This window comes from Kogia breviceps, chromosome 12, assembly GCF_026419965.1.
Source record: "Kogia breviceps isolate mKogBre1 chromosome 12, mKogBre1 haplotype 1, whole genome shotgun sequence".
Lineage (NCBI taxonomy): Eukaryota > Metazoa > Chordata > Mammalia > Artiodactyla > Physeteridae > Kogia > Kogia breviceps.
In genome coordinates, this window is record NC_081321.1 from 86,667,001 (window position 1) to 86,678,734 (window position 11,734).

At 41.4% G+C, this 11,734-nt stretch overlaps 1 protein-coding gene and 1 non-coding gene across 2 annotated transcripts in view; both read right to left on the reverse strand.

Moving 5' to 3' along the window:
* Nucleotides 1-10,761, reverse strand: part of SLC41A2 (solute carrier family 41 member 2) — a 123,649-nt gene extending 112,888 nt beyond the window's left edge. Inside the window, exon 1 of the mRNA XM_067010015.1 lies at nucleotides 10,636-10,761. The gene's annotated coding sequence lies outside the window, so the exon portion shown is untranslated. The remainder of the gene's footprint in view (nucleotides 1-10,635) is intronic.
* LOC131767506 (small nucleolar RNA SNORA70) lies at nucleotides 4,822-4,957 on the reverse strand. The gene has a single exon (XR_009338716.1). It is a non-coding gene; the product is annotated as a small nucleolar RNA SNORA70 (small nucleolar RNA).
* Nucleotides 10,762-11,734: the final 973 nt, after the last annotated feature.

An 11,734-nucleotide genomic window follows, 5' to 3' on the forward strand; every position in this document is an offset into this window, starting at 1 on the left:
ACAAACCACTATACATAAAAGAGATGAGCAACAGGGTTTACTGTGTAGCACAGGGAACTATATTCAGTATCTTGTAATAACCCATAATGGAAAAGAATCTGAAATATATATATTTAAAAAACTGAAAAAAATTACAAAATATTAAATTATTTAAATTTTTTTCTCTCTTTTGGTGCCCCCTTGCTAATGCTCAGACACATGCTTACATTATCTATTAAGCACTGCCCCCAGGGACTGAGAAAAGAATAGGTTTTGTTCCAAGGAATAATATGAGTTTAAACTCAGATGATAAAATCTACGCACAATCAAAATCCCAGACTTGAGCGCACAGATTTCAGTCAAACACATTTTGAAACGGAGAATATTAACTGCTTGTTCAAAGTTGTATTATTCACGTGGAATCACTGGCAAATGCTTTATGCTGTGTTTGAAACTGTACAAAGCTTCCCGAGATATGTGCAATGCTTTCATTATATGAATAAATCGATAACATGATTTGCATTGAGTGGTTTTACGGGGGAATTTCAAGTGACTTGTTCAGCAAATCTCCACACTTCAATTAAAAGAGACGATTTGCTTCCAAAAAATTAAATGCGAAGAAGTGTCAACACACTAATGATATTGACAGTAGTTTAGAGGCTGATTCTAAAGTCAAACTGCTTTGGCTTAAATTCTGACTTTCACTAGCTATGGGACATAGGCCTCTATACTTTAGTTTCCTCATGAAAAAATATCTCCTCCTTTGTGTTAAATGTATTAAATGACTTAATTAAATGACTTAATACACGTAAGGTGCTTAGAACAGTGTAGTGAGCCTTCAATAAGTATTAGCTAGTTACCATCATCATTATTCATTATTATACATTTTTGTAAAAGGCTCAAAACCTACTTTCCACCTCTTTCTCCCCTTACTAAGGAACAGACTAGACCACAGAATCACAAAAATGTTATTATACATTGCTGTATTAAACCCCTACCTTATAATTTTCAGATCAACTGTTTTGTTCCTACTTTCTTTAAAAAATAAACTAAAGTTTAATATTTACATTGTATACACTGCACTCATCCTATTTTTCATTAAACTGCCAGCATGCTATAAAATACTGTCTATCTATAATGACCAGTCTATACACAGAACAAATGGTACCTATAACTGAACAACACAGGTCTTCAGGGAACCACAATGTTTTAAAAGGAAAAAAGATGAAAGCTGCAATAGGAAGTAGCTCTAATACTGTTGTTAAATTTAAATATCATATCTAATGTACTTTTTTACTTTTAAAAAGATATCTAAATAACATTTTTACAATTTACAAATAAAAAGACTACCTTAAACCATTACTCTAAGGTTTATTCTAGAATAGAGAACTAAGTCTGCTCAACCGGAATGAGAAATATTACAAAGATAGAATCCATCATGAGTTTGCCTGGGGTTATTCTGAAACCTATAATCCAGAAATGACAGACAAGAGTTTTCTGACTTTTTTTTTCCAAAGAGTACTAGAACACTACCATAAAAATTCTTTACTGTTTGTTAGGTAAAAGATAGAGGAAAGTGGCAGATAAAATGAAGAAAATAGGCCAGGCTTTGGACTCTGGGCCTACCTATTAATTTTGCTTTCTTGATCACAGATATAACAGTCTGCTTTAAATCCCAGGAGAATACACTGGTTACTAATGAAAAAGATTTATTTCCCCACTAAATGTTCTTTGGCCCTATTACTTTCCTATATTGTTTATTCATACCTTACCAGGAATATGAATAGCTTATCAAAAAGCCACTCTCAGAATAAAAAAAAACTACTTCTTCAAAGAACTAGAGTCTAGGAAAGTCCCTGGAGGTCCAGTGGTTAGGGCTCCATGCTTCCAATGCATGGGGCATGGGTTCGATACTTGGTTGGGGAACTAAGATCCTGCAAGCCATGTGGTGTGGCCAAAAAAAAAAAAAGAAAAAGAAAGAACTAGAGTCTAATCCATAAGTCCTCCCAAATATTTAAAAACTTAAACTCCAAAGAGAGGAGAACAATCACCCATTCTACAGAACATCAAAATCACTGAAAGCAAAAATAATAGACTTTGTTTATATATACTTGTATAATCTTTTCTGAAAACCTAGGAGGTAGACATGTTCATACACTACAGTTCAGGAAACTGAGTCTCAGAGAGGTTAAGTAATATGCTCAAGTTATAAAGTCAGTAAAATAACGACACAGGACTCAAATTCACAACTTTCTTACCAGTTAATGATAAAGCAGAAATGACAGGCATTCCCTGTACACCAGTGTGAGTGGCCACAGAGACAAGGATTACAGAACAAGTCCTTCAGTGCTCCCTCCCAACTCCATGCCCTACACCGGAATCTAGCAAGTTGGATTCAAGTTATTTTTGAACACAGTTGATTGCTCAAGAATGGAAACAGCTCCCTCCCAAGTCTCACCACCTAATTCACAGGTGAATTATCTTCTGCATTATCTTCTGTTAATAAATAAATGAGCAATTATTTACTGAAGACCCAAAAATGTAACCATACCATAAATTGCCCTTTTTACAAGTGCCATATAACGTAGTGTAGAAGGAAGAGACCTCTCATATCTTTAGTATCTGCCCCTCAAACGCTCTTGTTTTATAATACATAATTGCACTTATTTACATGAAGGCTGCTCTTTACTAGTCTGTGAGCTTTTGATACAAAATTCTGCATATTCCCCACTCAGTATTAGTCAAAATGTAGGTGGCGTCCACTAAAAATGTTGAAAGGAGTGAACGAAACATTGACGAGTTGAACCTTGAATAACAAGATTTAGAGAGATGGAGAAAAAGAAGGGGAAGTACGTCCTAATGAGGTGGCTGGCAACCAGGCAAACGACTGCTGCAGAAATGGACAGGCAGGTCTGAGTAGAAGATCTGTATCACCAAGCAGCAAAAAAATGGTAAACTGGAAGATCTGGAATTCCTGACTGTGGGGTTAGGACTTCATTTTCTAAATTAGGCTAATTGTTTTTTAACGTTTATTTTTAATGCAAGGGAATGCTTTGTTTAAATTAAACCCTACTCTAAACCCCAATATAGAAAACAGGTAAAAGCAAAGCAGTACCAGTTGAAGCCCCACTCAGTCCCCATCTTACCTAATGGAAGCCCCCAAAGCCCCTCCTTGGAGCACAGTTGGAAAACCACTGGGTTAGAAAACAGCCTGGAAGGACAGATACCAAAGTGCTCAGAGCACTGACTTCTGGAGAACTGGGTTGGCCTAGGTTGAGGGAGCAGGGTAGGGAAGGACTTGAAATACTATTTTCACTTTTTAAATCCTGCATTTTTTAATATTATTTGAACTTTTGTTTATATTGAGCACTTTTTACTTTTTAATTTAAAAAGAAATAAGATACCATTGATCTAAAAAAGCATTTTTAATGGTTAAATTTCTTCAAGAGAATTGCCACATTTTAATGAATCATTTCCTTATAGTAGGATATTTTCGTGACTAAATTATATTGCAATGAAAATGAACATCTTTGTGCATAAGACTTTCTCATATTTAAAATGATTTTCTTAGGATAAATTTATACAAGTTAACGGTTTCCATTGAAGTTCTATAATACACTGCTTAAAATAGGACTCTCTAGAACATAAAAATATAAAATTCAATTAGTATTTTTTTAAAAGTCATCCTATAGGGACTTCCCTGGTGGTGCAGTCATTAAGACTCCACCTGCCAATGCAGGGGACACAGGTTCGAGCCCTGGTTGGGGAAGATCTCACATGCCGCGGAGCAACTAAGTCTGGCCGCCACAACTACTGAGCCTGCACTCTAGAGCCCGTGAGCCACAACTACTGAAGCCTGCGTGTCTAGAGCCCGTGCTCCGCAACAAGAGAAGCCTGAGCACCGCAACGAAGAGCAGCCCCTGCTCCCCGCAACTAGAGAAAGTCTGTATGTGGCAACCAAGAACCAACACAGCCAAAAATAAATAAATAAATAAATAAATATTTTTAAAAAGCCATCCTATAGTAGCAAGATTTGATCCTAGCATGCATGTTTAAGATATATAAAATCTAATTTACAAAACTAATTAGCAAAGTTTCCATATCTCAAAAAATGTATTAAAGAGAAATCTGAAACAGAACTTGAAGTCTCTCTACCTTTCATGAATTTTTCATAACTTCTCTTGCCACTTATCAAAACCATACACTGAAACAATTTTCCTTCACAGTTGGGTTTCACGATCCAATTCTGTGAAGTCACAGTACTGGGACAGTACAATCATTCTCTGGCAACAAACTGACATCTTTAAATTCTTAATTGTAAGTTCTGTTGGGTATATGGATGTTCTATTTTTACTTCTAAGATCAAAATCTATTTTCTGTTGCCTCTCCATTAAGCTCATATGATTGATACATTTTTTTTCTTGGACAAGAAAGTAGGATTTATTGGTGGGCGTGAGTAAGGAGGGGACAGTACCAAGGCTCTCTCGAGTGCAGGGCCTGCCATCTGTCCAGGGGGCCACGACGAGGGATGTATTCGACCCCACAGCCATCCGGGATAAGCCGCTTTTCTGCCACCATGTTTTCAAATTTGTCCACATTAAACTTAGTAAATCCCCACTTCTTGCAGATGTGGATCTTCTGGCGGCCAGGGAACTTGAACTTGGCCCTGCGGAGGGCCTCAATCACATGCTCCTTGTTCTGCAGCTTGGTGCGGATGGACATCGTGATGTGGCCAATGTGGACCCTGACCACTGTGCCCTGGGGCTTTCCAAGGGTACCACGCATACCTATCTGGAGCCTAGACTGGGGACAGCATGGCAGTCATTAATGTCCACTGGAAAGGGCTGCCTCCAAGGTGCCTTAGGGAAACCTATACAGGCCAACAGGCTGCATACACTACCGAGGAGGCTGCTGTTTCCAGCCATTGTGCACCAGGCCCCCATGGGGAAAAGAGCACAGTCGGCAGGATTGGCTGCAGATGATTGATACATTTTAATCAATGTATTCTCTTTGTCCCCAGCCATCTTCATAAAACTGCCTTTTGGTGAGTGCTCAGAGAATACCTATCTGTTCAAACAAAATATAAATGGCTGCCCGATTGCCTCCTCCTGTGAACAGCCTGCAATGTTCTGTACTTCTTGAAAGCAGAAACCCCAGAGTCAGAATGTCTGTTGTTCTTTTCCTTATCTCTACTACTGTTTTAGTATAACAAGAGTACTTTTTTTTAAATTAAATTTTTGTTAAATAAGTGAATGGAGTTCTATCACTAATGAATCCAACTGGCAAAAAGAATTTCTAATAAAACCTTCTTCCGGCTTCCCTGGTGGCGCAGGGGTTAGGAATCCACCTGCCAATGTGGGGGACACAGGTGCGAGCCCTGGTCCAGAAGATCCCACGTGCCAAGGAGCAACTAAGCCCGTGCACCACAACTACTGAGCCTGCGCTCTAGAGCCCGCGAGCCACAACTACTGAGCCCATGTGCCACAACTACGGAAGCCTGCGTGCCTAGAGCCTGTGCTCCACAACAAGAGAAGCCACCACAATGAGGAGCCCACGCCCCGCAACGAAGAGTAGCCCCCGCTCACCGCAACTAGAGAAAGCCCGCGCACAGCAACGAAGACCCAACACAGCCAAATAAATAAATAAATAATGAAAATAACAACCAAAAAAACCCTTTTTCTTTTTCCCAAAGCAAGGATTGCTAGAAACATCAAGGTGACTTCTACTACTATGTAACAGCTCCACTAGTCAGGGTATTTAGACTCTATCAGCAAAGATTTGCCTAGTCCCTACTGGGCATGGGGCACCATGCTAAATGCCAGATGTTCAATGTGAACAGGACAGAAGCAAGGCCTGCTCTCATAGATTTTTCCCTCTTGATGCAAAGCTACTTTAGCAAACCACGAATCTTTATGAAATGAGAAGTTCCAGTACCAAAAATAGAAATATTCTTTAGAAGAAAGAGACTGGAACCAGACTTTGGAATACCCATAACACTGGGCTGAGGAATGCAAAGTTTATATTTGAGTAGAGGAAAACGAGGTATTCCAAGGGGTCCTTAGAAAATATTAATCCTATCAGGCTCTGATTAAACCTTTTCAATGGCTTCTCATTTCCTCTAAGATAAATCCAAAATGTTTAAAAAGGGTAACTAAATCTTGTATCACCATTCCCACCTACCCAAGATCTTTGGTTGTGGTCATACTGTACTTTTTCTCTGTTTCCTTCATTGTAGGAATTTTCAAACTTTATACATCACAATCTAGTAAAGTATCTATGTGTGACATGCTTATTTTCTATTTTATTTCTTTTTAAAAACATGCAGTTCACAAACACTAAATTAATTTTACAATCTCCTGGTAGGTGCCTAGGTGCCTGCAGCTGGAAAATTACCACTTTGGAATATACCACACTCTCTCTCTCTCTCTCTCACTTCTTGGCCTTTCCACACATTCTGTTTGCCGGAAACATTCTTGCTCATCCTCCTTCTTGCCTTTTTCTGGCTACTTCCTATGCTACTTTGTGACCTGAGCTCTTAAAGATCACTTCCCTGACCCTCTTAGATTAGTTCCCCCTCCTCTGCGTTCCTGAAGTACTCTATACTTTCTAACATTCATTAAACTTTACTGTAATTGTATGTGTGCTAATTGTCTTTCTAGGCTGTAAACTCCAAAAGCATCAGGACCCATTCTTGGTCTCTGCTGAATCCTGAGAGTCTAGCCCAGTGCCTGTTACTTATTAGGCACCCAGTCAATGAGGAGTCAAGCAAGTAAGGAAATGGTCTTGAATAATCTATATATTTAACCACACAATGAAATGAGCACCCACTTAAAAACTGTTAAGAAGTTTAGCCAGTTCAAAGGAAAATATATTCTCAGTTCCAATTATATAAATGGTGATTAAGTTCCTAAGCTAGCCTACAAAACGCTATTACCCACAAGCACTTAACTGATGAGAGGATGGCTGCTTATTTGCCTCACTGCAAGGACAAGAGAACTTTCACTCCTCCAAGTAGGAGAAAACAGGATTAAAGGGACACCTTGCTTTCTCCCTACTCTATCAGTTCCTCCTAGAGCAAAGTGACTTATCTAATGGCTGAGATAAGAATAAAGGTCAATATTCCAGACAGGCCCCAGCCCTGAGCTCTCACTGGCTCTTGGATTTATCTGTCTTGAAGAAGAGAAGGTTCTCCTTTCCCTTCCAACTCCTATGAGGAAATCTCCCCAAGACAGGACTTTCCCTGCCTGCAGGGGAGACCTGCAGTTTTTTAGGTGCTATAGAATCATGTGGGTAGATAAATTAAGAAGGAACAGAGGAAGTGGGGGTCTAAGCTAAATTCTCCAATCCAGCTTTAACAGAAACGAAAATTAAATTATATTTTAATAGTACAATAATCCTCATCTGGCTTCTTGAATCTGATCTCAATTTGCAGAATCTGGAGAGAGAAGAGATGTAATCAGCACACTGAAAGGCTCCAACAGGAATAACAGTCATCCCAGTCTGATTTCTGGGTCCGAGAAGAGTATCACAGAGGAACAAGGTGGAGCAAAAGGGAAGTGAATGAAATGAAGGTTTCTTTCACTTTTCCTTGTTTGAATTTTTCTTGGGCAAAAATGTCTAAAGAAGTTGAACCTATCTTTGTATCCTACAACTTTCCCCTCCAAATTGTTTCTCATTCTTGCTTCTCTTTTCTCATCTTCGAGACCTTTTATGCTGCCCATAGATCTGCATTTTCAACACCCACACTTTCAGAAATAGAGCAAGTTCTCCCCAAACCTCAAAAATGTTCCATGATCCCATACCACTAATGTCTCCTATCCCTCCTCACGTCAAAACTCCCATTTCCTCAGTGCAGCTGATCTGGAGGAAAGCAATCTGATTAAATTCGTTCACATTAAGATAAAATAACTGGCTGCCAGTCTAGCCAGCCTACTAGAGATACATATATTTTTTATTTTATACACACACACACAGACATTTTTAAGCTATAGAAATCTAACTACAGTAATTTCAGAGAAAAGTTGAGGGGTGCCTAAAAATCTCCCATTAGGGAGGCAGGTCCGCTCTGATCAGCATTTCCCAGGGATCACATCCCCAAAGTTGTTCCTACATTTTCCCCAACTTTCAGTCTTTAAGTGACACTAAAAACCCCAGGGGGCAGAGAAAGCCAACTTGGGAAAGCATTTGTAACTACAGGATATTTAGTCATCCATTGGGTAAGTCAGTTTACAATGAGTATTAGGTTGGATAGGTTATAATTTCAGTATGTTTGACAATCATTCTATTAGGTAAAACAAAAACATAGACTCAGGTTATATATTGCAATTATTACTTCATTCTACTAATGAGGTCAATGAGGCATAAAGGGGTTAAATAACATTTCCATTGTTTAAAGTTTAGTAGTTGAAGAGCAGGACTGGACGGCTCTTCACCCACTTTGAATCAGTTGTTTAATAAATTCCACTTGAAAATCTCTAATTTTATTTTCCATAATGTCTCTGAAATTTGGTAGTGTACTTTAGAACAGTTATATTAGAGTAAAAGAAAAATGAGCTTGAATTCCTGGGAGGCAAACATCATGTCTTTTTCAGTGGTTTTTGTATGAAAGACCTGAGGCTGACGATGAATTTGTGTGTGCTCAGAAATTAAGCACGAAATAGGCAAAGTAGCATTCATTCAGCTGCAAGTGGCTCTTAACTTCAGCGCCATAAAAGATAATTATTTGCCACCCAAATATGAATATAGCTGTAACGAAGACTACACAAACTTAGGATAATAAGATCTTCCACTTTGCCTGAGAAGTATACGAAATTTTAATTGAGTAATTGGTGTTTGCTATTTTTTATTAGTTTGCTTAGCTAGCCACCGAAATTAATTATTTGTAATTAAAGTGATAACTGGGACTTTCCAAACCAAGCATAGAATACATGAAAATGCTAACTGTGTGTGTTCTCTCTTGACTTTGGTCATGAACACACTTTTTGTGGCTTTTCTCAAAAATACCAGAAAGGGTAAAGGGGCAGTAAGGTGCCCAAGAAATGACAGTTAGCATATTCTGACAGACTTAAATGGCACTTATTCACTTCCCCCAAGTAGAAGCATTATGTTGCTTGGTTATCAGGTTGGTTGGGTTTTTCAGTCAGTGCTCGTCCCCCAAACCTAGAATTTTAAAAATATAACTCAACAATAAAAAGACAACCCAATTAAAATATGGGCAAAAGATCTGAATAGACATTTCTCCAAAGCAGATACACAAGTGGCCAATAAGCACATGAAAAGATGCTCAACATAATTAGTCATAAAGAAATGCAAATCAACACTACTTCATACCCACCGGAATGTCTGTAATAAAAACTAGCAAATAGTCAATAACAAGTGTTGGGGAGAATGTGAAGAAACTGGAACCCTCATACACTGTTTGATGAGAATGTAAAATGGTGCAGCTACTTGGGAAAAGTCTGACAGTTCCTGAAAAAGTTAAATATACAGACCCAAAAGAATGGAAATCATATGCCCACACAAAAACTTGTACACAAATGTTCATAGCAGCATTATTCACAATGGCCAAAAAGTAGAAACATCCTTAATGTCCATCAACTGAAAATGGATAAATAAAATGTGATATTGTGGTACACCAATACAATGGAATACTATCCAGCCATAAAAAATAAGTACTGATACATGCTACACATGGATAAACCCTGAAAACATTATGCTGTGTGAAGGAAGCCAGACACTAAAAGCCACATAATGTATGATTCCACTTGTATGAAACTTACAGAATAGGCAAATCCATAGAGACGGAAAGGAGATTAGTGGTTGCCAGGGGCTGGGATAAGGGGAGAATGAGGAGTGACTTAATGGGTATAGGGTTTCATTCTGGGGTGATGAAAATGTTCTGCATGGTGGTGATAGTTGCAAAACTCGGTGAAAATACTAAAGGCCGCACTTTAAAAGGATGAATTGTATGGTATGTCAACTCTATCTCAATTTTTTAAAAAAATTGTTCATTTACAGAAAGAAATTACATAGACATGTAATATACCTACAAATGTATTACATACATATACGTAATCTCTTTCTATGAATCAACGTTTGGGTTTTTTTTAGTTGAGATATATTTCACATATATAAAGGAAGGAATGAAAGAACACGGTGACACGGAGCAATTGTGAGCCCTGAAGCCTTGGATCTGGGGTGTGCCCCAGCCTGACTCGCAGGGTCTCCATCCGTGCTCACCTTCCACCCATCATTCGGCCACCACCCGCTGCCCGGTCCACTGTCAGGGCCGGGGACGACCCACCGCAGCTGTCCGGCTCCGTTGCGGGTGCCCAGGGCCGGCCAGCCCTCCCGCCCGAGGTGAGGCTGCCGCGGCGGGCCGGGCTCGGGCGCTGCCTGCGGGCCCGGAGGGGACACGGCGGCTCGGGCGGGCCCCGCCGCTCGGCCGCTTCCCCTGCCCCGGCCTCCCTACGCCCCGGCCGCCGGGTCTCAAGCCTCCCTCCAGTACCTGGGATGCGCCCGAACCCCGCGCCGCGGCCAAAGCCTAGACTTTCCCTCTATTATCACCTGCCCCGGAAAGCGGTGAGAGGAGAGGGGACCCCGCCTCCTCAGACGCGACCGAGGCACCGTGGCAGGGGATGGAAGGGGCATATTCACCTAGTTCCCCCACGGCGGCGGCGGCGGCTGCCCAGCGGCCGTGGCTCCTTCCCCTGGCGCGCCTCCTCGCGCCGTCGCAGCCCCGCGCTGACAGCCCCGGAGCCGGCGCCCTCCGCCCGCGGGCTTCCAGCCGCCCGCCCCGCCCCGCCCCCGCGCGGCCGCCCAGCGCAGGCGCAGCCGCGCCGCCGCCCCGGGGGAAGCGAGAGCCTGGTGATGTGGCCGCTGGGTTGGCGACCTGGAGCGCGAGCGCCGCCTTTTCCCGGACCTTTGGCCGCAACCTGACGAACGCGGGCCGAGAACCCGATAGGGCAGAGCAAAGGGGGAATATTTCAAGGGAGGCTACTCAGCAGAGAAGGGCTGTGGCCTTCCTTGTTCGTCAGCCTCCTCCATCCCCACCGACCCACGCACATCCACATCGCTGGCTGCTCCTCGGTCCGAACCCCCAAATCTATGACTCATGATTTCTGTTCTCAGACCAGGGACCTCCTTCCTGCTGGCTTTCTTCGTATTTCCTTCTCGCAGACCGGGGTTAAAACTGTGTAAGCCTTTCTTAAGAGCAGTGCAGAATGGGCCATGCTTGATCCGAGGTAGGAGAGAAGGGGAGCGACCCCCAGGAGAATGAGATTTAGGGCAGCTCCCAGCAGTGGGAGAGAGGTGTACAGGCAAAGTGCATGGGCCCTGTGGAGGTGTCTGGAATGCCACACTTTTCAAGCTTGTCCGTGTTTGTTTTGTAGTCCGTGTAAAAGTGAGCCACAGTTTGCAACGTAAAGCCGAGAACTCGTGTATTTTATTTAACAACTATCTTTTGAGCATCTTTTGCAGGTAATGGGCAATGCCGCGGAGGTATTCCAGTGACCCAGACAAAGGTTTCCGTCCTCAGGCTCTTCTAAAAGAGAGACTGTCATTTTAAAAAATTACACAGCAAATGACACTTCCTCAAATCAAAGCTTCCACCAACTCTAAGTCATTCATTCCAATGATTTAGTAGCAGATTTTCAGGTGCTAAAGGATATCAGAGAGTACATTTATCCCGTTTTTTTCTTCTGCTTTGCCATCAGAGTTTTTACCTTAACCTTCAGGGTGCTTCTGTATCAGTCTT